Here is a 22,193-nt window from a genome sequence, read left to right as displayed (position 1 = left end):
CAGGTGTTTATCATTTTCCAATAGTAGTTTTCTTCATATAATTCATATATAGGAGTAGGATCGGATAAGAGACAAACGTTAACCAGTGCTAGCTCTTTGTTGTTTGCAAATAAATTGCAGGGCAGCAGTAACGGAGGAAAAAGCTGGGTTAAGACGGTTCAGAAGGAGTGGAAAATACTCGAGGATAGCTTACCAGGTTGGCCTCTCTCTTGTAACCTATTGTTCCATGTAATTAACGTCCATGCATATAAATGCCCCAAGTAATAATGAACTGGCCTTGGCATCGACGATCTACATATTATGCATGCTTGCAGATACCATCTACGTGCGGGCATACGAGGACCGGATGGACCTGCTCCGGGCGGCCATGGTGGGCGCCAGCGGGACGCCGTACCAGCATGGGCTCTTCTTCTTCGACCTGCAGCTGCCGCCCTCCTACCCCGCCGTGCCACCCCAGGTGTATTATCGCTCCTTCGGCCTCCGCCTGAACCCAAACCTATACCCCTCCGGCACAGTGTGCCTCAGTCTGCTAAACACCTTCGTGGCGAGGGCACCGAGGTCTGGTCGCCGGGGACGTCAAGCATCCTCCAGGTTGTCGTCTCCCTCCAGGCGCTCGTCCTCAACGGCCAGCCTTACTACAACGAGGCCGGCCACGAGACACTGGTCGACACGCCGGAGGGCCGCCGCAATGCACTGCCCTACAGCGAGAATGCCTTTCTGCTTACTCTCCGAACCGCGCTGCACCTGCTTCGTCAGCCGCCGCGAGGCTTCGAAGGGTTCGTCGCGGACCACTTCCGCCAGCGGGGGAGGCACGTGCTCATGGCGTGCGACGCGTACCTGCGGGGATGCATTCATGCCGATGAAGGGGCCATGGAGCTGCCTTGCTCCACTGGCTTCAGGATCGCGCTTGCCAACTTGGTGCCGAGACTCGTGGCCGCCTTCACAAACATGGGCACTCAAGGGTAGCATTTACAAACTACGTATATGTATCATTGTTTTATTATTGATTTATCTCTAGAACGTGCGGTCTCTGACGAGGAAGACTAGAACATGGAAGACGGACTGGCCCACTTGGGACACAATGCCCTACCGCCTCCCATGACCTACACATCCTCGGAGGAGTCCGTGGCCTGTGTGTAGCCGGCGCCGGTGGACGTGAGGTTGATGATGGACATGGACGGTCCGTCACAGTCCACCTGCACCTCCAGTCCTCCACCCTCGAAAGTTGGACGGGGACGCATAGGACGCACAGCTGACGCTCTGCGTTGTGAGCGGCGCGTTGAGCGTGTGCTCCCTCATAGAGGGTCGGCTGCTCTGCAATGAAGTTCGGGTTCGCGGCGGCCATGGCGGCCCCGACCGCCTTGATTACGAGCTCGTGGTAGACTCGGCCCTTCGTCAGCGGGTGCTACTCGAGGAGGAACATGTTTTACCTCTGCTTCTCTTGCACCTGCCGGAACGCCAACATATATAGGAGTCGGAGCAGGCTGCTCCTCCTCCGCCACGACGGCGTCGTTGTGCGCCTGCGCTTACTCCATGGGCGTAAATATCTAGTGCTAGGGGAGCACCTCACATAAGGTGCTCCCAAAATTCAAAATGCACATTTAAATATTTCAAAAAAAATCCAAAAACAATTGTGGAGGTTAGCATCACATAAATGTACATTCCCTAAAAATTTCGAATCATAATTCAAAATACACATGGAGAAGCAAAAAAGACAAATCCAGCATGAATGTTTTGTAGAAAATTCCCCGACATTCCCAAAATGACACTTTGGTCCACATCCCATGATTTTTCCTATTCAATCTCAGATCGACGGCCGAGGTCACGTAGGAGCACCTAATGTGAGGTGCTCCAGTGACACGAGATATTCTCCCTAGTCCATGGTTAGCTCGACATACACCAGCGCGGGGTTTGGTGTTGTGTCGTCATCGGAGCCCGTACACTACTGGAAAAGGGCTTATAGGTGAACCAAAATGAGTGTGGGCGAGGCGAGGAACCCGCCACAGCAAAAACTGCCCACCAATACTAATAGTGTAGCTGTGGCAGGCAGAACTCATGAGCAGCCATAGGTATAATCTCCCGGACGGGACTTGTTTGCATAACTCAGCAGTGACGGGCTCTACCTAGCACCTGCCACAGGTAGATGACCAAGCAATGGCGAACGGTGACTAGCATCCGCCACTAGCTATCTTTGCCGGATGTCCAGTTTTGGTAGAACATAGTTGTGGCGGGTCCTATTCACCGCTCGCGAATGGTAGGTTAAACAACAGTGGCGGGCAGTATTTTATGCTCGCCACAAAATATTTTTCCCACGCGGGGATGTTGTCCACGTCACTTAGCAGTGGCGGGCCCTTACTAGCGCCCGCCAGTGATAAGATCGTGTGTAATGCTTGCTCCTGGTTGAGTATAGCTTCCCCTCCCCAATTTCTTCTTCCTCTCCCACAATGCCCTCTTCTTCTTTCTCTTACTCCTCTCATCATTGGTCATTCACCACATCTCTCTCTTCTTAATTTCATCTGATCGATCAGACACGACACCGGAGAGAGACAAGTAGACACGTTTTAGGTGATAATTCTTTTCTAAATTGTACCTCTCCATATATATGCTTAAATATGAGTAGTATGTACCATTGTATGAGCATGCATGCGTAGTTGATTGTTGGTGTGGCGCGGTGGACGTGTTGGACGATTCAACATTCGGTTGATCGCATGCTTTTGTTGAAATTTTTCAGGGAATACAAAGTGCCTAATCTCGTCGAAATGTTGATTAATTTTTGTTTCGTCTAGTTGGTGTAACTTAATATGTCCTTTTTTAGCAAAGGTCATGCCGAATTTTTATATTTTCCATATTCTTAGATCGAATAGTAATCTATTACGTTATGTATGTATGTTGCAGGTTTTGGCATCGAATGATGGATCGTAGTTGGATGTACTCCATACCACGGGCGTCCAATGATTTTGTTAATGGTTTGATGGAGTTCTTATAGTTTGCAGACGAATATGTTAGGAAAAGGGATTCGGAGAAAAATATGGTGTACATGTGTTGTTTGCTAGAATGATGTTATGTACACAATTGAATCAAGAGAGTTGCATAAGCACTTGTTGGCTAGTGGTTTCATGCCTAGTTATACGACATGGAAAAGTCATGGTTAGGATGGGATGTCATGTGAAGGAGCGGAACATGATGAGGAACAAGAATGGATGATGGATGGACATGCTGAACAATCTGACGGTGATGAAGATGACGAGTCCGGTGAAGAGTCTGACGAAACTAAGGAGGCCGAAGCGGAGGAGGCAATCATCTGGGGCAATTTGGCGGGAATGGTGCATGACCAATACATGCAAGAGTTGATCATGAAAGAGACTAGCACTGAGACAGCTTCTTGTACAGAGGCTACCAAACTAGCGACTCTCGTGAAGAACTCAACAACTACTTTTTACGATGGTAGCAAGGCAAAACACCTGACTAAGTGTCACGATGAATCTTATGGACATTAAGGCACAAAGCAATAGTACGGACACTTCCGTTGATATGAAATTGAAGTATTTGCATGATGATCTGCCTAAAGGCAATGTGTTGCCAAACAATAATAATGAGGCACGAAAGGTATTGTGTCCTTCTGATATGGAGACGATAAAATACCATGCGTGCAATGACTGTGTCATTTAGTACCCCAACCTAATGAGGTGTCGAACATGCAATTTTCTCCGATTCGAGTGGGGAAATAACAGTCGAGAAGACAAACAAGAAATGATAGGATTCAAAAATGACAATGATGATGACAGAGCACCCGCTAGCGTACTCCTTATAAGGTTCTGTGGTACTTTCCAATCATTCCACGCCTGAAGCATTTGTATACAAACAAGAAGCAGGCAAAGCTTATGCTTTGGCATTCTAAGAGGAAGAAGGATGACGAAGTGATTAAAGACGCTGCAGATGGTCGGCAGTGGAAAGAAATCGATGACGAGTTCCCTCATTTCAGTGGAGATGATAGGAATGTCAGGCTGAGCTAAAGCATGGACGGTAATTTGGGTCAGGTTTGCCACGGGAACTACGCATGTGTTAGGTGCATGGATGAAACTCATTCTCTATATGTTAGGGCCTCTCATAAAACAGTTTACATGGGACAAAGAAGATGGCTGAATAAAAATGATGAATGGAGAAACTGAGAAGATTTGTTTGATAACACAAAAGAAAAGCGAGGGAAGCCACGCAAGAGGAGTGGAATAGAAATCCTAGAAATGTTGAACAACTGGCAAGAGTGTCCAGAGCTTGGAAAAAAACTGAAGAGAGTGGAGCCACTCTTAAAAGTATGGAAAACACGGAGTCCATTTTGGGACTTGAAATATTGGAAGTTTTTCTCCACGCCGCATTGTATTGATGTTATGCATATCGCGAAGAATGTTTGCGAGAGTTTGGTTGCTACCATTTTAAACATCCCAGATAAGACAAAAGATACGGGGAGCTCAAGAAAAGACCTAGAAGCACTTGAAATTAGGTAGGTTTGTGGGCTGACGTGCAGGAAAACGACGTTGGCAAGGCTAAGAAAACAGTGTCAAAATTCAAACCCACTTGGGACGAAGTCACATGACGAGGAGTATGACCAATTCGACGACTACCCCGCAGAAGAAGAATGGGGCACATTTGCACTACAAGTGGACTACAGGTGGCACATTTGGCACCGCCATTTAACCACTTATTCTTTGCAGATGATAGCATGATGTTTTCAAGGAAAATGGAGTGGGAGTATCAGGGGTGCACCAGTTGTTGGCCATCTATTATCAAGCTACAGGTCAAGGAATCAACTATGAAAAATCTTCAATATTTTTCAATAAAGCAGTTCCTGAAAATGTAAGGGTGGAAATCAAAGGCTTGCTAAATGTCCCCACAAAACCTTGAGCAAAAAATATTGAGGGATGCCATCGGATGTGGGCTCTTCTAAAAATGGTGCTTTCAAGTATCTCAAAGATCGTTTATGGAGCAAGGTACAAGGATGGATAGAGAAAACCATGGCAATAACAGGAAAAGAGGTACTTGTCAAAGCAGTCGCACAAGAGGTTCCTGTCTACTCCATGTCTTGTTTCAAACTTTCTAGAGATTTGTGTGAACACTTAAACATGCTGATTCGCAAGAGCACATGAAGCAACCAAAGGATATGGGAGGCCTGGGTTTTAAGGATTTTGAGCTGTTTAACTTAGCCCTGCTTGCTAGGTAGGCTTGGCGGATACTGCAGAACCTAGAATCTTTTAGTTCTCGCATACTCAAGGGTGTCTACTTCCCCACAACAACAATACTTGAGCAGTGCTCGGAGGTCATCCAAGCCAAATATGAAGGGCTATTGTCGAAGGAAGGGACATTCTGAAACAAGGCTTGATACGCAGAATTGATGGTGGCTCAACCACCAACATATGGAATGATAATTGGTTGCCTAGGGACGAGATGACGCGACTGTATGGATGTTTGGTAAATAACCCTCATCAAACCGTATCAGAATTGATTGACTCGACCATGGCTAGTTGGGACATGCATCGCATCCAGAAGATAATGCTTCCCATTTATACCCCATCCGTTACCAACATACCGCTCTGTACCAGAGTTGTCTTAGACATTTGGTCTTGGAACTATGAGAAAAAACGGTTATTTCTTGGTCCGGTCAGCTTACAAAATGCTAGTCACAACAAAACAGCGGCGCGAGGACTGGCTTGAAGGAACATCAGGGACATCCAGCACAGCGCAGGAGGTGGAGCAGCGAGCTGCCTTGTTCACATCCGTCGATCTCGGCGGGCCACCCAGCCGGTTTTTATGTCGAAGAACTGCTCTTCTTGTTCATCGGAGTGGTGCAATTTTTGCCCGGTGTCTGGCCTCGTTTAAATAGAGGGCGGACGGATGGAGCTTGCTCAGAGTTGCGTTTAATGCCGGCCCGCTCGTGAATGAGCGTGTGAACGGAGTAGGTTTCTCGGCCTCCACGCGTGTTTAATGGAGGCGTTTGAATGCGGGGAGGAGGCGTGTTCAGCCGTACGTGCAGCGCCCTCGACCGGCGCACCGCTCAATGATGGAGTCAGTGAGAGGTTGCGTCTGTCCTGAACCACCTTCAATGTGGAGCGGTGCGCTCTACAGCGGTATGAATGCATACAATGGCGACGTATGGGAAGCGCACGCGGGGGGCAGTAGGGGTTTTTGGTGGGCCTTGACTGTCAGAAGCGGGCATGGGATCGATCCGGACTCACGCAAAGCCCCCCATGTTTGTTTCCAGTTTGCAAGAGAAAACGCGTCTGGACCACTCAGCGGACCGGTACAGACCCGTGTTGGATGGCTTCCGTTGTCCGGACGGATACAGGATGTTTGAGGGTCGGCGTTGGAGATGACCTTAGTGCTAGTGTTAGTCTGGCCTTTTCTTTTCTTTTTATTGCGGGGCGTTAGTCTGGCTATCTAAGCCGTTGTATCCGGTTCATGCGCGAGGTGTGAGAAGAAATACAAGAAAAGGCACAAGTGTGTGTGCTGCAAAATCTCTATGTGTGTGTGTTTTTTCTCTTCATTGTGTACATGGCGAGAAGTGTGGGTGTGTCCACTGCGTACTCGCATGTGTGCCCGTCGATCCGTGGCTGCTCCATCAGTCTTCGGCTCGGTGGCCACGTACGGCCATGCACGTGCTGCCGGAGGACGTGGCCGGGCGGGGCGTCCGTCGAGGCCAGAGAGCTCGCAAGGCTCGTGTCCTAGCAGGCCTGGCGCGCGCCGGTGTGGCCGGACATGGACGACGGGAGCGCGACCCGGGGAGTGGGCTCCATGGAACGACCGACACGGCGTCTCCACCGCATGCCAGCCCCGCGGCCTCACTGGGCTCCTCTTGGCCATGACCATCCCACTCTGACGCCGTGCTTTCTGCTTTGTAGCAAAGCGGCTACGCATGCAGCGCAGGAGAAGAGGGAGGTAGGCACCACCTGCCATGTCGACCACGGCGTACAAGGTGGCGACGCACGCGTCGTCGTCGTCGACGAGGCGGCAGGAATAGATCGGTAGCGGTTTGGTTTGGTTTGGTTTGATTTGTTTTGTTTAGCTAGCTAGCTCAGCTCTGTTCTTCCTCGTGTCGTGTCACTCTGGAATATGTACTGCAGCGCCTGCCTTTGTCTCCCTCCCAATCAAAGAGAAGGAACTGATGCGTGTGATTAATCAGCAGAGGGACTGCATAATTACTGTTCTCCACTGAAACGATGAGTGTTGTACTGGGTGTCAAACGGTGGATCAAGAGCGGGTGCCAAACATACGAGTGGACGTCCATCAAACGGTGGATCAAGAGCGGCTGCCGGACGTGCCCTGTCACCGGCGAGAGGCTCCGCAGCGCCCAGCCGTGCGCCACATTGTCGAGCAGCTGCTCCTCAGCAACGGGACCTCGCTCCATGAACAAAAAAGCAGCATGCACCGGTGCGCGGTCGATAAGATTGCCTCGGCGTTCGTTCGGCCCTGTACCGGCCGGCGGCGTGCGTCTCGCCGCGGCATTCCTTGTTGCCAGGCTCTCAAGGTCAAGGGGCACGTCCGAGCGTTGATGTATAAACTAGCAAAGGGCACGTGCGTGGCAAAGAAAGAAAAAAAAATCATAATCTTCAATGGCGATCATCACATTTTACTGCATCGCCGAGATATACTATCACTCTCAATTTCATAAAATCATGAACAATTTTTCAGACCATGAACATTTTTTTAAACTCGTACACATATTTGAGATCATAATTTTTTTTAATTCGTGAACACTTTTACAATTTTTTGAACTTTTTTTAAATTCATGAACATTTTATATTATTTGCAAATATTTATTAAAAATTTGTGAACATTCTTTTAAACAGATTTCTTGAGTCGGCGAACATTTCTAGAATCGACAAATATATTTTTTGAAATTGGTGAAATAATTTATTAAATTTACGAACATTTGTTTTGATTTAATGAACATTTTTCTATTTAATAAACAGTTTTTATTTAATGAACATCTTTTGAAATGCATGAACATTTTTTGAATCAATAAACATTTTAAGAATGAATAAACTATTTTGTAAGTAACGAACAGTTTTTGAATATTTAGGATATCTTTTCATTCATAAACTTTTTTGGATTGGCAAAATTTTGTTCAATTTCATCAACATTTTATAATACACAAAAAATGAAAAACATGAACATTTTTTGATTTTCCGAACACTTATTTTCGAATTTTCAAACATCTTATAACTAAGGAAAACAAATATAAATCATGAATATTTTTTAATCCACAAATATTTTATTATTATGAAAATAATATTTAAATTCTCATCTATTTTATTTTTTGGAAGTTTTTTGAATTTCCAAATTATTTAAAGTACTAAAAAACAAAAACAAAATTAAAAACAAAATTAAAAAACAGCCCGCCCGGACATGCTCCAGCCCAACCGGGCAGGTTGCGTCTTCTCTCAGCACGAAGAGCGCAGTATAGGAGGTCCCTACATCATGGGCCGGCCCAGGCGGGGGTTACCCTATGTGAAACATTTTTTATCACTTATAGATGGCATTGGTGGATAATATTTTGCAACTTTGAGGGCAATTTTCGTAACGTACCGCCCAAAAGGTATTGATATTCGGTCTGTTTGGTTCGGCTGTGGATTTCTAAAAGCAGCTGTGAAAAATCTGTTGTGAAAAAACAGCTGTGGAAAATCTGATGTGAAAAATATGTAGGTCATTTGACAAACCAGCTGATACAGCTTTTTCAGATTTTGGCCCGCATCGGAATCAGATTTTGGAAAGCACGTCCTGGGCTGCTTCTGCTTTTGGTTCAGATTTTGGCAGCGGATTTCTGGAATCGGATTCTGCTGGGTTCGCCCTTTGGTTCAGATTCTGCTGCGCGGCAGTGGAATCCGTCGATAAAAGCTGAACCAAACAGGGCCATTGATACATAGCTCATCTTTCCCCATGAACTTGACCTTTAAGGTGAACTGGCTGATGCGTGCAGTTCTACATAGTATCAAAACCGAGAGGTCTTGAATTTAGGACCCGACTGCGCAATTTTCACATTTTTCCCTTTAGCCTGAGCTCTTGGATAAACTGACTGGTGCGTGCAGTTCTACATCGAGGAGCAAAAGAAGGCGACGTACATGGTCCTGAAGCTGGCGAAGCGCAACGTGTACCACTGTGCGTGCCTTGTGGAGGCCAATGCTGTGATGTGCCTCTTCCACCTCCTCTCCTCGATGGACGCGCCCGTCCAGGACAACGCCATTGCCAGCCTCCTCAACCTCTCAAAGCACATGGTCGGGCAGACCACACTCGTGGAGGCAGGCAGGCTCGGGCTCATCGTTGATGCCGTCAATGTCGCGGCCAAGGTCAAGGCGCGGTAGAAGGCGGTGGCCACCCCGTTCTACCTCTCGCCGAACTGTGAGTACTAGGACCAACCGCATCCTGGAGGCCATCCCGAAGTTGGTGCACCTCATGAGGGAGGGCGCCTACCGCGGCCGCAAGAACGCACTGGTGAGCCTCCACGGGGTGCCCCACAGCGCGAGCAACATTGGGAATGCGGTGTCCGCTAGCGCCGTGAGCGTGCTCGCCAACCTCCTTTCCGACGACCGTCAGGACTTTGTGGATGGCTCCGTCACTCTGCTCGCAACGATTGCCGAGCAGCCGGCCAGCGCGACGGCCAACCTTGCCAGCCCGGAGCTCGTCATGAGCCTCGTCAACTTCCTAGGCGCGTCAGTGTCTTGATCGGGGAAGGACCACTACTGTAGGGTAACGCGGCAGAAAACAAAAAATTTCGGACCTACACACCAGCCCAGGACCACTATGGAGACTGCATACATGGTTTGATCTTTTTCGTTACTGACTTGTAGCGCAGCGGGAAGTAGAGTCAATGACGATCGGCGGTGCAGATCCCCGAAGCTAGGATTTACAACCTCCCAACCGCGAGGATGTATACCCTCATCTGCCCCTCGGACCGCCCTCCGGGAGGTGGTCAGACAGTCCCCCCGACGGTGTCGCGGACAGCCCTTCGGGAGGACCTTTGAAACTCAGACGGTCACATGGACAGTCCTTCGGGAGGCACTCTCGAACTAAGACCGAAACTACGATCTCTCTACAGAGTTGCACACATACGGTGTCATCTATACGGAAGGGCTTCGCCGTCCAGAACTAGTTCCTGTCGAAACCCAGACAGCCTTTCGGCTCTACGGAATTATTTCGTTGGGAGGGAGAGGGAGAGCCAGATCATGCATGGCATTTGTATGAGAGCAAGAGTGTGTCTTTAGGCAGCCCCCTCCACCCCTATTTATAGGCCAAGCCCAAGGGTGTCTTCTCCAAGAAGCCAAAGGGGATAATACCAAAAGGCCCTCAAGGTGGCTTCTCCAAGAAGCCAAACAAAAAGCACTTTCACTATTCATGACGACATTTTTCAGCGTCCGTTCGAACTGAAAATATTTATGTGGGCTCAGAACATTTCCAGTACACACGAAAATAATTTTCAACGCGTTCCGAACCAGTTTCGGTTTAGTGAATTTCATCTGCGAAAAGCAAACAAGAATGCTTTTTCACTACTCATGAAGACAATTTTTCGCGTCCATTAAATCCAAAAATATTTCTGTGGGTCTTAGAATAATTCCAGTACCCACTAAAATGATTTTGGATTCAATTCGAAACAATTTCAGATTAGTGAATTTCATCTGCGAAAAGCAACCAAACCGGTACCGGCAGCTCCGGAACATTTCCGGTTTTTTATCCCGAAAAATTCCCAAAAGTTTCTAGAATAATTTGGCACCCTCCAAGAATTATCAGGCGTGTCCCGAAACCAATTTGACTTAATGGTATATCCCGAAACAACTTTTCGGTTTTACAAAACTATTTCGCTATTCTCTCTCCGGAACTCTTCCATGTCTCCGAAACTTTTTGGGCAAATTTCTCTAAGACTCCCTGTCTAGTATTCAGCAGATAGATGACCCTTAAGCATGTGACCCTATAAGTTCGGTGAAGCATAGACATGACCGGAACACTTTCTGATCAATGATCAACATCGGAGCCGTGGACACCCATATTGACCCCTATACCCACACGAATGAATATTTGAGTGAACCTCCAGTTGCAATGAGCTATTCTTGTTGCTTCACGATATGTCACAAACACCCGAGGTGAGATTTATTGCATCCCCGTGGACGAACAATTTGTCCACCATGCAAGTTACCTCGTTATCGGTTTTGTTCTCTTTTCTCGTTTCCATGTTCCGGCATCCCTGTGATCAAATCACACTGTGTCTGGCCAGACGATGATGAATACCGTAACACCGAGAGGGCGCGAGAATATCTCTCCATCGTCGGAGGAGCAAATCCCAATCTTGAGCTATCAAGTTACTTGACACACTTTTCCATGAACCTGTAAGCCGCCGTAATAACCACCCATTTATGGATGACGTTTAACAAACCCCAAAGTTCATGAAGCAAGTATGAAGAAACTCCATACTCTCATGGTCTAAGGAATTATGCAAACATTAACCATCTCTGTGTTATCAACCATAAACTTGTGACGAATGAATCTCATAGCATAACATCAATCTGGGTCGATTCAACACAAATGTTCTCTTAACATTGTGCCCTCAAAGTTGCTGGCATTGACATGCCCATGATCAGGAAAACAGAACCATCATGCAACACTTGAGCTAGTCTTAGAGGCCAGACTAAGAATACTTCTTAACGTTTATTATTCCACACGTGCATATGAGTCTTCCTCCGAGCCTCGTGTTATTGCAGACTCGAGAACCATAGCAGTTATAGCATGGAACATAAACATAATTATGAACTTGGATATAAATAATATCATTTATTATTGCCTCTAGGGAATATCTCCTACAGACTCCCACTTGCACTAGATTCAATAATCTAGTTAATGCTACATACTGGTGTAAAAAATGCTTCGCATGTGGTATAGCCTGATGTCCATCGGATCTGACAACTTCAGCTTCGTGTGTATCTCTGCATATCCTCGCATTTTCATGCTTTCACAAAATTCATATTTTGTGTGGACTTGGCTTTGTATATATGTGAATCATTGGTGGAAACCTGATTCCTCAGACTGAGTTATGGAGCAACTATCTGCAATAGTGTCCCATTGACCAAAGCCTTCTTGGAACCATACTAAGTTCATGAATGAACTATACGATTCAACATCTTTGTCTTTGTCGCTTCTAAAGCGGCAACATACTTCGCCTATGTTATAGAATTCGCCACAGTAACTTGTTTGGAACAATTTCCAACTAAATGTACCACCATATTGTGTGTTACATAATACCCTCAATTTAAATCGAAAATCGCATGGAGAAATGATGAAGATTGTATCGATGTAACCTTTTACAACAAACTCTTCATGATCTCCGCTTGTGAGAAAACATGTCATTAGTGCTACTTTAGTACTCAATGATCCTTTTTTCACTGTTCTCCCATGATCAGTACTTTTGATCACTTTGGTATCTATACTCACAACAGTTTGGGAGTATTGGACATATCTAGTTGTTTTACATGCCATGGAATACATGATTAATCCAAACACACGAGTGTGTGGAATCTCCATCATGTATTTTGTTCATCAGTGTTTTGGGACACCGAGTGTTGCAAAAACTCTTTCCATGTGACTTCGGCAAGAATCACTCCATGTCGTTCTTAGTGCTAAACGGTTTTAGCATCTTGTCAATATGTACTTTTGCTCAGCCCTATTAGGTAAATCTATCTCCATAGATCATTATGCCTAAAGGCTATTTAGCCCAAGCACTTCATCGAAAAACTATTTTCAAATGAAGTCCTAATTCGTGTCAAGAAATTTATTTCCAATTAACAATGTGTCAAGCACACAAGGTTTTCAAAAATATTATTATGCTCCCACTTACTTTCTTGAAACCACAAGCATCTTCATTACCCATTGATGAAGTCAAACCCCTTTGACCATTCCATCAAAAACGAAGATTCCAACTCCATTTTGCTCTCTTTTGTCCATTGCTAGAACTCTGAAGCTAGCATACTTACTAGCATCCTCTGGACCGACAAAATACTTTGGATTGTATCACATACAAGTCCTAGGTTGTATTTCCATTTCATGGAAATTCTTTTCTCATCCATGTTTCATATCTCATGTTTTGAAATATGAATTAATTGCTACTTTAACCCGAACCGACTTTAAGCATTGCTACCGTGAGACAATCTCATTGTAGTCAACTCCTTGAACTTGTTATTGCAACAAGTCGAGCTTAATGGATAAACATTTTTATCCGTATCAGTTTATAGTCCCATTACAATCCGTTAGACTCCAAGTCTTTCGGAGGGTTTATCAAGATTTAAATCTTGAATCTTTAATGGAAACTATCTCGGATTATATTGGCATTTAGCCAATTCCGGAGTCAGGGCCCATCAACTCTTCCTTGTGTATCATACGTATATTGTTGTCTAACAACAATATCTTGCTTGCGCACCTGAGAGGTTTGCACGAGCTTTGCCTACGTTGTTCAGCTGCAAGTTCGACCGAAGTCCATACATCTCATGTAGAGGCTTCCGTATCAGTAATAGTAGGAAACTCTGGAATCACTTCCAAGGTTCCTTTCCTTTGACCTGATGACGAAGATACTTGTTATCTCGACGAGTTGCACTGTCCTCCCATTTACCCTTTTACAAGAACTATTCTCTTTAGAAGCATATCGTTTTGTGACAAAAAAACCTTTGCCTCGGTATAGTGGTGGGGGAATACCCAATGACTTGGGATAACTTACAAAATAGCACTTGTCTGATTTGGAATAGGTTTGTAACCTTTTACACAAGCCCCATGTTCCAAATGTTAAGAAAAGATATAACATGGTTGGGAGTACCATACCATGTCATCATTTCAACAGACCTGATGGAGCTCTTTTCAGTGTAAAAGTCGCAGTCTCTAAAGCATTACTCTCTAAAAGTGATAATGGCAAATTTATTTATGTCATCTTTGATCTTACCATGTCATGAATGGTTTGATTACATCTTCACAGACATTCCACTCATAGTGGTGTTCTGGGAGGTGTAAGTTATGAAACTCTTTTCACAACTCATCAGACATTCACTAAACTTGTAACTCAGATATTCCTTTCTCTAATCAAATTGTAGAAACATAATTTCCTTGTTGCAATAACTTCTACTTCATTTTTGAAAAACCTTTCAATTGATTTCAAAAGGTCCAGACTTACGTCTCATCAAGCAAATATCATATATCTACTTGATTCATTTCTGAAGATAGATAAATTCACTACTTGCAACAACATTTATTGAACTACACACATCAAAATGTATGATCACCAATAAGTTTGTTGCTCGTTCCTTATGGCATGTGAACGATATTTCAGCCACTTCACTTTTCGGAGGAAAGTTGCAAGTGTCAGATGATTCAAAAACAAACGACTTCAAAATCCATCATAATGGAATTTTTCCATGCGGGTTTCTCCAATGTGACCAAATGCAGTGCCACACATGTGTGGTATTCTCATAGTCTTGCGACATTTAGCGTCAGTGTTATGGATGTAACATTTTACCATCAATATTCATAACATACATCCCATCTTGGATGGAATCATGGCCCTTCATGTTATTCATAATACTGAACAACAATTGTTCTTTTATGAACAACCCTTTTGCAATAAACATTGTGCAATGGGCTAGAGTGTAAGAAACTCTAAAATGAATTATGAAAGTAAACACAGAGGTAATATATTAATATCATTATTCATAACATACATCTCATTCATAATGAAAGTATGGCCCTTATGTTTATTCATAATACTGAACATCAAAAGTTCTCTTATGAACAACCTTCTTGCAAGATACCTTATGCAAAGGGCTAGAGTGTATAAAGCTCTAAAATGAATTATGAAAGAAAATACATAGGTAATACACCGATGGAAGGTATAGTAACTTTTACTATGTTCCCATCACGTATTAAAACCTCATTCCTGGCTAGTCGTTTTAGGCCATAGTAGATCTTACATTGGTTCGCAACAGAATGCAATCGAGCGGGTATCTTTGTGATTAACTCACAATACCCAAAAATTAGTGATTAACATGTTTAACCATAATTCCCAAGAACTATATCTTTGACCAGCCTTCTATACATCAAAAACTTGTATGACATTCATACATGAGCTAGATATTCCAGTCATTTTTCTTTCTGCCTTTATACTTCTAATAGTTTAACTTTTAGTATTTCTCCTACTCTCAGAAGAAGCACCCAACTTAAGAGTGGCTTTTAGCCCTGGACATCCTAGGGGTGAAAGTCTCACTAACACCCTTTTGGATATTCCCTTTCTCTTTAAGTGGTGGTTTTATTCACCATCGGCACATGACAGGCGTTCTTCTGGATCCCTCTCCTAACAGTCAAATGCCCAGTAAACACTTTACTAATCCTTTGCAAACAAGCATTGCTTTGTTTGTATCTGGAAAAAAATTCAGTTCCATGAATATCACATAACTATCCCAAACTTTCGAAGTTCGGGCCTCATGGAAGAAAACATTTTGCACTTCAGCGTAACGGAATTCTAGATTTTGGGTCGAACAAGAGTCTCATCATCCATTGCATTTAGCGGGAGTATACGGAAAGCATGCGATAGGACAAAGTCCTTCTTGGCACTTTTGAGGACAATCCTCACATTACGTTACCAATTGTAAAGTTTTAACCAGATATTTAACAGTTTTTCAATTTTAACAGGAAAGGTGGAAACGCGAGCCATTATTCTACAACTATTTTGCAAGAAACACTTAGACAATGTTCATAATTAATTGCACTGAGAATTAAACATTTTAATTCAACAGTGCGCTCCCACTCAAATCAATATCTCTCATAATCGATTTAGAGTGATTCAAGATCCATATTTCTATTCGATGCCATTGACGGGTTCATCGCTGATGACACGAATTTCAATCGGTAGGCCAACTTGCCGATCACATCTCTATGTGATTCTTGTTCATCTTTCTATGGGCGTGTCCCGAGCTCAGGACTATCATGCCTGAACGTCAAAGACAACCAAGTGATCTTGCTGTGAGGTCTAACCCTCACCCGCCTCATTCCTCTCGATTGGTTCGTGCTCATGTGTACATGGCGCACCCCGAAAAGATACGAATTTCAGATGGTGCTACACTTGGGTGAACACTAACTACTTTGATATTTTAAGTGAGAGATCACCCTAATAAAAAGTGACTACCGCGCAATCAAGAAGGGTGCATCATAAGGGATAAACATCTCAGGCAATTCATAATACTCCCTCGTTTTCGGTTTATAAGGCTTATCTCATTTTTTTCATTTTTCCGATTTATAAGGCTCATCTCCATCTTCTTTTAAGATTCAAAGGCGCATTAAATCTTTGCATGCAAGAATTAAAAAGGAACTCACCAATGCATGTAATGCTACTACTCATCTAGTGGTCAAGCATGCATGCACTGCAATTAATCCCAATTAAAACATCAATTTAGTTTGGATAGTTTTGTAAAGGACGAGATACATTCCTCCACTCATCATACGCCTTGGTTGATGAGATTTTAGATTTGAGCCCTATAAACCGAAAAGGAGGGAGTAGCATGATATGGTATAGCCATTTATGACGCAGAAGTCTTTCATTCCTTCGTCTTCGGCATTCGCGTCGGTGTTCACCTTCATGAAGATTTGAAGGAAATATGCCCTAGAGGCAATAATAAAGTTATTATTTATTTCCTTATATCATGATAAATGTTTATTATTCATGCTAGAATTGTATTAACCGGAAACATAATACATGTGTGAATACATAGACAAACAGAGTGTCACTAGTATGCCTCTACTTGACTAGCTCGTTAATCGAAGATGGTTATGTTTACTAACCATGAACAAAATAGTTGTTATTTGATTAACGAGATCACATCATTAGAAGAATGATGTGATTGACATGACCCATTCCATTAGTTTAGCACCCGATCGTTTAGTATGTTGCTATTGCTTTCTTCGTGACTTATACATGTTCCTATGACTATGAGATTATGCAACTCCCGTTTGCCGGAGGAACACTTTGTGTGCTACCAAATGTCACAACATAACTGGGTGATTATAAAGGAGCTCTACATGTGTCTCCAAAGGTACATGTTGGGTTGGCGTATTTCGAGATTAGGATTTGTCACTCCGAGGTATCTCTGGGCCCTCTCGGTAATGCACATCACACAAGCCTTGCAAGCATTGCAACTAATGAGTTAGTTGCGCGATGATGTATTATGGAACGAGTAAAGAGACTTGCCGGTAACGAGATTGAATTAGGTATTGAGATACCGACGATCAAATCTCGGGCAAGTAACACACCGACGACAAAGGGAACAACGTATGTTGTTATGCGGTCTGACCGATAAAGATCTTCATAGAATATGTAGGAGCCAATATGAGCATCCAGGTTCCGCTATTGGTTATTGACCGGATATGTGTCTCGGTCATGTCTACATTGTTCTTGAACCCGTAGGGTCCGCACGCTTAAGGTTTCGATGACAGTTATATTATGAGTTTATGAGTTTTGATGTACCGAAGTTAGTTCGGAGTCCCGAATGTGATCACGGACATAATGAGGAGTCTCGAAATGGTCGAGACATAAAGATTGATATATTGGACGGCTATATTCGAACACCGAAAGTATTCCGGGTGATTTCGGGGAAAACCGGAGAGCCGGAGGGTTACCGGAACCCTACCGGGAGAAGTAATGGGCCATATGGGCCTTAGTGGAGAGAGAGAGGGGCAGCCAGGGTGGGCTGCGCGCCTCCTCCCCCCTGGTCCAAATTGGACTAGGAGAGGGGGACGGCGCCCCCCTTTCCTTCTCCCTCCCCACTTCCTTCCCCCTCCTAGTAGGAGTCCTACTCCTGCTAGGAGGAGGACTCCTCCTGGCGCGCCAATAGGGGCCGGCCGGCCTCCTCCCCTTGCTCCTTTATATACGGGGGCAGGGGGCACCCCTAGACACACAAGTTGATCCACGTGATCATATTCTTAGCCGTGTGCGGTGCCCCCTTCCACCATAATCCTCGATAATATTGTAGCGGTGCTTAGGCGAAGCCCTGCGATGGTAGTACATCAAGATCGTCGCCACGCCGTCGTGCTGACGGAACTCTACCCCGACACTTTGCTGGATCGGAGTCCGGGGATCGTCATCGAGCTGAACGTGTGCTAGAACTCGGAGGTGACGTAGTTTCGGTGCTTGATCGGTCAGGCCGTGAAGACGTACGACTACATCAACCGCGTTGTGCTAACGCTTCCGCTGTCGGCCTACAAGGGAACGTAGATCACACTCTTTCCTCGTTGCTATGCATCACCATGATCTTGCGTGTGCGTAGGAATTTTTTTGAAATTACTACGTTCCCCAACAGTGGTATCAGAGCCTAGATTTTATGTGTTGATGTTATATGCACGAGTAGAACACAAGTGAGTTGTGGGCGATATAAGTCATACTGCTTACCAGCATGTCATAATTTGGTTCGGCGGTATTGTTGGACGAAGCGGTCCGGACCGACATTACGCGTACGCTTACGCGAGACCGGTTCTCCCGACGTGCTTTGCACAAAGGTGGCTAGCAGGTGACAGTTTCTCCAACTTTAATTGAACCGAGTGTGGCTACGCCCGGTCCTTGCGAAGGTTAAAACAGCACCAACTTGACAAACTATCATTGTGGTTTTGATGCGTAGGTAAGATTGGTTCTTTCTTAAGCCCGTAGCAGCCACGTAAAACTTGCAACAAGAAAGTAGAAGACGTCTAACTTGTTTTTGCATGGCATGTTGTGATGTGATATGGTCAAGACATGATGCTAAATTTTATTGTATGAGATGATCATGTTTTGTAACCAAGTTATCGGCAACTGGCAGGAGCCATATGGTTGTCGCTTTATTGTATGCAATGCAATTGCGTTGTAATGCTTTACTTGATCACTAAGCGGTAGCGATAGTCATGGAAGCATAAGATTGGTGAGATGACAACGATGCTACGATGGTGATCAAGGTGTCGCGCCGGTGACGATGGTGATCACGACGGTGCTTCGAAGATGGAGATCACAAGCACAAGATGATGATGGCCATATCATATCACTTATATTGATTGCATGTGATGTTTATCTTTTATGCATCTTATCTTGCTTTGATTGATGGTAGCATTTTAAGATGATCTCTCACTAATTATCAAGAAGTGTTCTCCCTGAGTATGCACCGTTGCGAAAGTTCTTCGTGCTGAGACACCACGTGATGATCGGGTGTGATAGGCTCTACGTTCAAATACAACGGGTGCAAAACAGTTGCACACGCGGAATACTCAGGTTATACTTGACGAGCCAAGCATATACAGATATGGCCTCGAAACACGGAGACCGAAAGGTCGAGCGTGAATCATATAGTAGATATGATCAACATAGTGATGTTCACCAATGAAACTACTCCATCTCACGTGATGATCGGACATGGTTTAGTTGATTTGGATCACGTAATCACTTAGAGGATTAGAGGGATGTCTATCTAAGTGGGAGTTATTAAGTAATATGATTAATTGAACTTAAATTTATCATGAACTTGGTCCTGGTAGTATTTTGCAAATTATGTTGTAGATCAATAGCTCGCGTTGTTGCTTCCCTGTGTTTATTTTGATATGTTCTAGAGAAAATTGTGTTGAAAAATGTTAGTAGCAATGATGCGGATTGGATCCGTGATCTGAGGTTTATCCTCATTGCTGCACAGAAGAATTATGTCCTTGATGCACCGCTAGGTGACAGACCTATTGCAGGAGCAGATGCAGACGTTATGAACGTTTGGCTAGCTCAATATGATGACTACTTGATAGTTTAGTGCACCATGCTTAACGGCTTAGAATCGGGACTTCAAAGACGTTTCGAACGTCATGGAACATATGAGATGTTCCAGGAGTTGAAGTTAATATTTCAAGCAAATACCCGAGTTGAGAGATATGAAGTCTCCAACAAGTTCTATAGCTAAAAGATGGAGGAGAATCGCTCAACTAGTGAGCATGTGCTCAGATTGTCTGGGTACTACAATTACTTGAATCAAGTGGGAGTTAATCTTCCAGATAAAATAGTGATTGACAGAATTCTCTAGTCACCATCACCAAGTTAGTAGAACTTCGTGATGAACTATGATATGCAAGGGATAACGGAAACGATTCCCAAGCTCTTCGTAATGCTGAAATTGACGAAGGTAGAAATCGAGAAAAAACATCAAGTGTTGATGGTAGACAAGACCACTAGTTTCAAGAAAAGGGCAGAGGGAAGAAGGGGAACTTCAAGAAGAACAGTAAGCAAGTTGCTGCTCAAGTGAAGAAGCCCAAGTCTGGTCCTAAGCCTAAGACTAAGTGCTTCTACTGCAAAGGGACTGGTCACTGGAAGCGGAACTGCCCCAAGTGATTGGTGGATAAGAAGGATGGCAAAGTGAACATAAGTATATTTGATATACATGTTATTGATGTGTACTTTACTAGTGTTTATAGCAACCCCTCAGAATTTGATACTAGTTCAGTTGCTAAGATTAGTAACTCGAAATGGGAGTTGCAGAATAAATAGAGACTAGTTAAGGGTGAAGTGACGATGTGTGTTGGAAGTGGTTCCAAGTTTGATATGATCATCATCGCACACTCCCTATAATTTCGGGATTAGTGTTGAACCTAAATAAGTGTTATTTGGTGTTTGCATTGAGCATGAATATGATTTGATCATGTTTATTGTAATACAGTTATTCATTTAAGTAAGAGAATAAATTGTTGTTCTGTTTACATGAATAAAACCTTATATGGTTACACACCCAATGAAAATAGTTCGTTGGATCTCGATCGTAGTGATACACATAATCATAATATTGAAACCAAAAGATGCAAAGTTAATAATGATAGTGCAACTTATTTGTGGCACTGCTATTTAGGTCATATTGGTGTAAAGCGCATGAAGAAACTCCATGCTGATGGGCTTTTAGAATCACTTGATTATGAATCAGTTGATGCTTGCGAACCATGCCTCATGGGCAAGATGACTAAGACTCTGTTCTTCGGAACAATAGAGCGAGCAACAGATTTGTTGGAAATCATACATAATGATGTATGTGGTCCGATGAATATTGAGGCTCGCGACAGGTATCATTATTTTCTGATCTTCACATATGATTTGAGCAGATATGAGTATATCTACTTGATGAAACATAAGTCTGAAACATTTGAAAAGTTCAAAGAATTTTAGAGTGAAGTGAAAAATCATCGTAACAAGAAAATAAAGTTTCTACGATCTGATCGTAGAGAAGAGTATTTGAGTTACGAGTTTGGCCTTCAGTTAAAAGCAATGTGAAATAGTTTCACTACTCACGCCACCTGGCACACCACAATGTAATGGTGTGTCCGAACGTCATAACCGTACTTTATTAGATATGGTGCGATCTATGATGTCTCTTACCGATCTACCACTATAGTTTTGGGGTTATGCATTAGAGACAGCTGCATTCACGTTGAATAGGGCACCATCTAAATCCGTTGAAACAACACCGTATGAACTATGGTTTGGCAAGAAACCTAAGCTGTCGTTTCTTAAAGTTTGAGGTTGCAATTCTTATGTGAAAAAGTTTCAACCTGATAAGCTCAAACCCAAATCGGAGAAGTGCGTCTTCATAGGATACCCAAAATAAAATGTTGGGTACACCTTCTATCACAGATCTGAAGGCAAGATATCCGTTGCTTTGAATGGATCCTTTCTAGAGAAGGAATTTCTCTCGAAAGAAGTGAGTGGGAGGAAAGTAGAACTTGATGAGGTAACTGTACCTGCTCCCTTATTGGAAAGTAGTTCATCACAGAAATCTGTTCCTGTGACTACTAGACCGATTAGTGAGGAAGCTAATGATGATGATCATGTAACTTCAGATCAAGTTACTACCGAACCTCATAGGTAAAACCAAAGTGAGATCCGCACCAGAGTGGTACGGTAAACCAGTTCTGGAGGTCATGTTACTTGACCATGACGAGCCTACGAACTATGAGGAAGCGATGATGAGCCCAAATTCCACAAAATGGCTTGAGGCCATGAAATCTGAGATGAGATCCATGTATGAGAACAAAGTATGGACTTTGATTGACTTGCCCAATGATCGGCGAGCCATTGAGATTAAATGGATCTTCAAGAGGAAGACGGACGCTGATAGTAGTGTTACTATCTACAAAGCTAGAATTGTCGC

At 44.0% G+C, this 22,193-nt stretch overlaps 1 pseudogene; it reads left to right on the top strand.

The window, feature by feature from the left end:
- LOC119352421 overlaps positions 1 to 966 on the top strand; it is a 3,876-nt pseudogene extending 2,910 nt beyond the window's left edge.
- Positions 967 to 22,193: the final 21,227 nt, after the last annotated feature.

Source organism: Triticum dicoccoides, chromosome 2A (assembly GCF_002162155.2).
Source record: "Triticum dicoccoides isolate Atlit2015 ecotype Zavitan chromosome 2A, WEW_v2.0, whole genome shotgun sequence".
NCBI classification, from domain to species: domain Eukaryota; kingdom Viridiplantae; phylum Streptophyta; class Magnoliopsida; order Poales; family Poaceae; genus Triticum; species Triticum dicoccoides.
The sequence above is the reverse complement of the archived record's forward strand: the minus strand, read 5'-3'. Positions and strand labels throughout refer to the sequence as shown.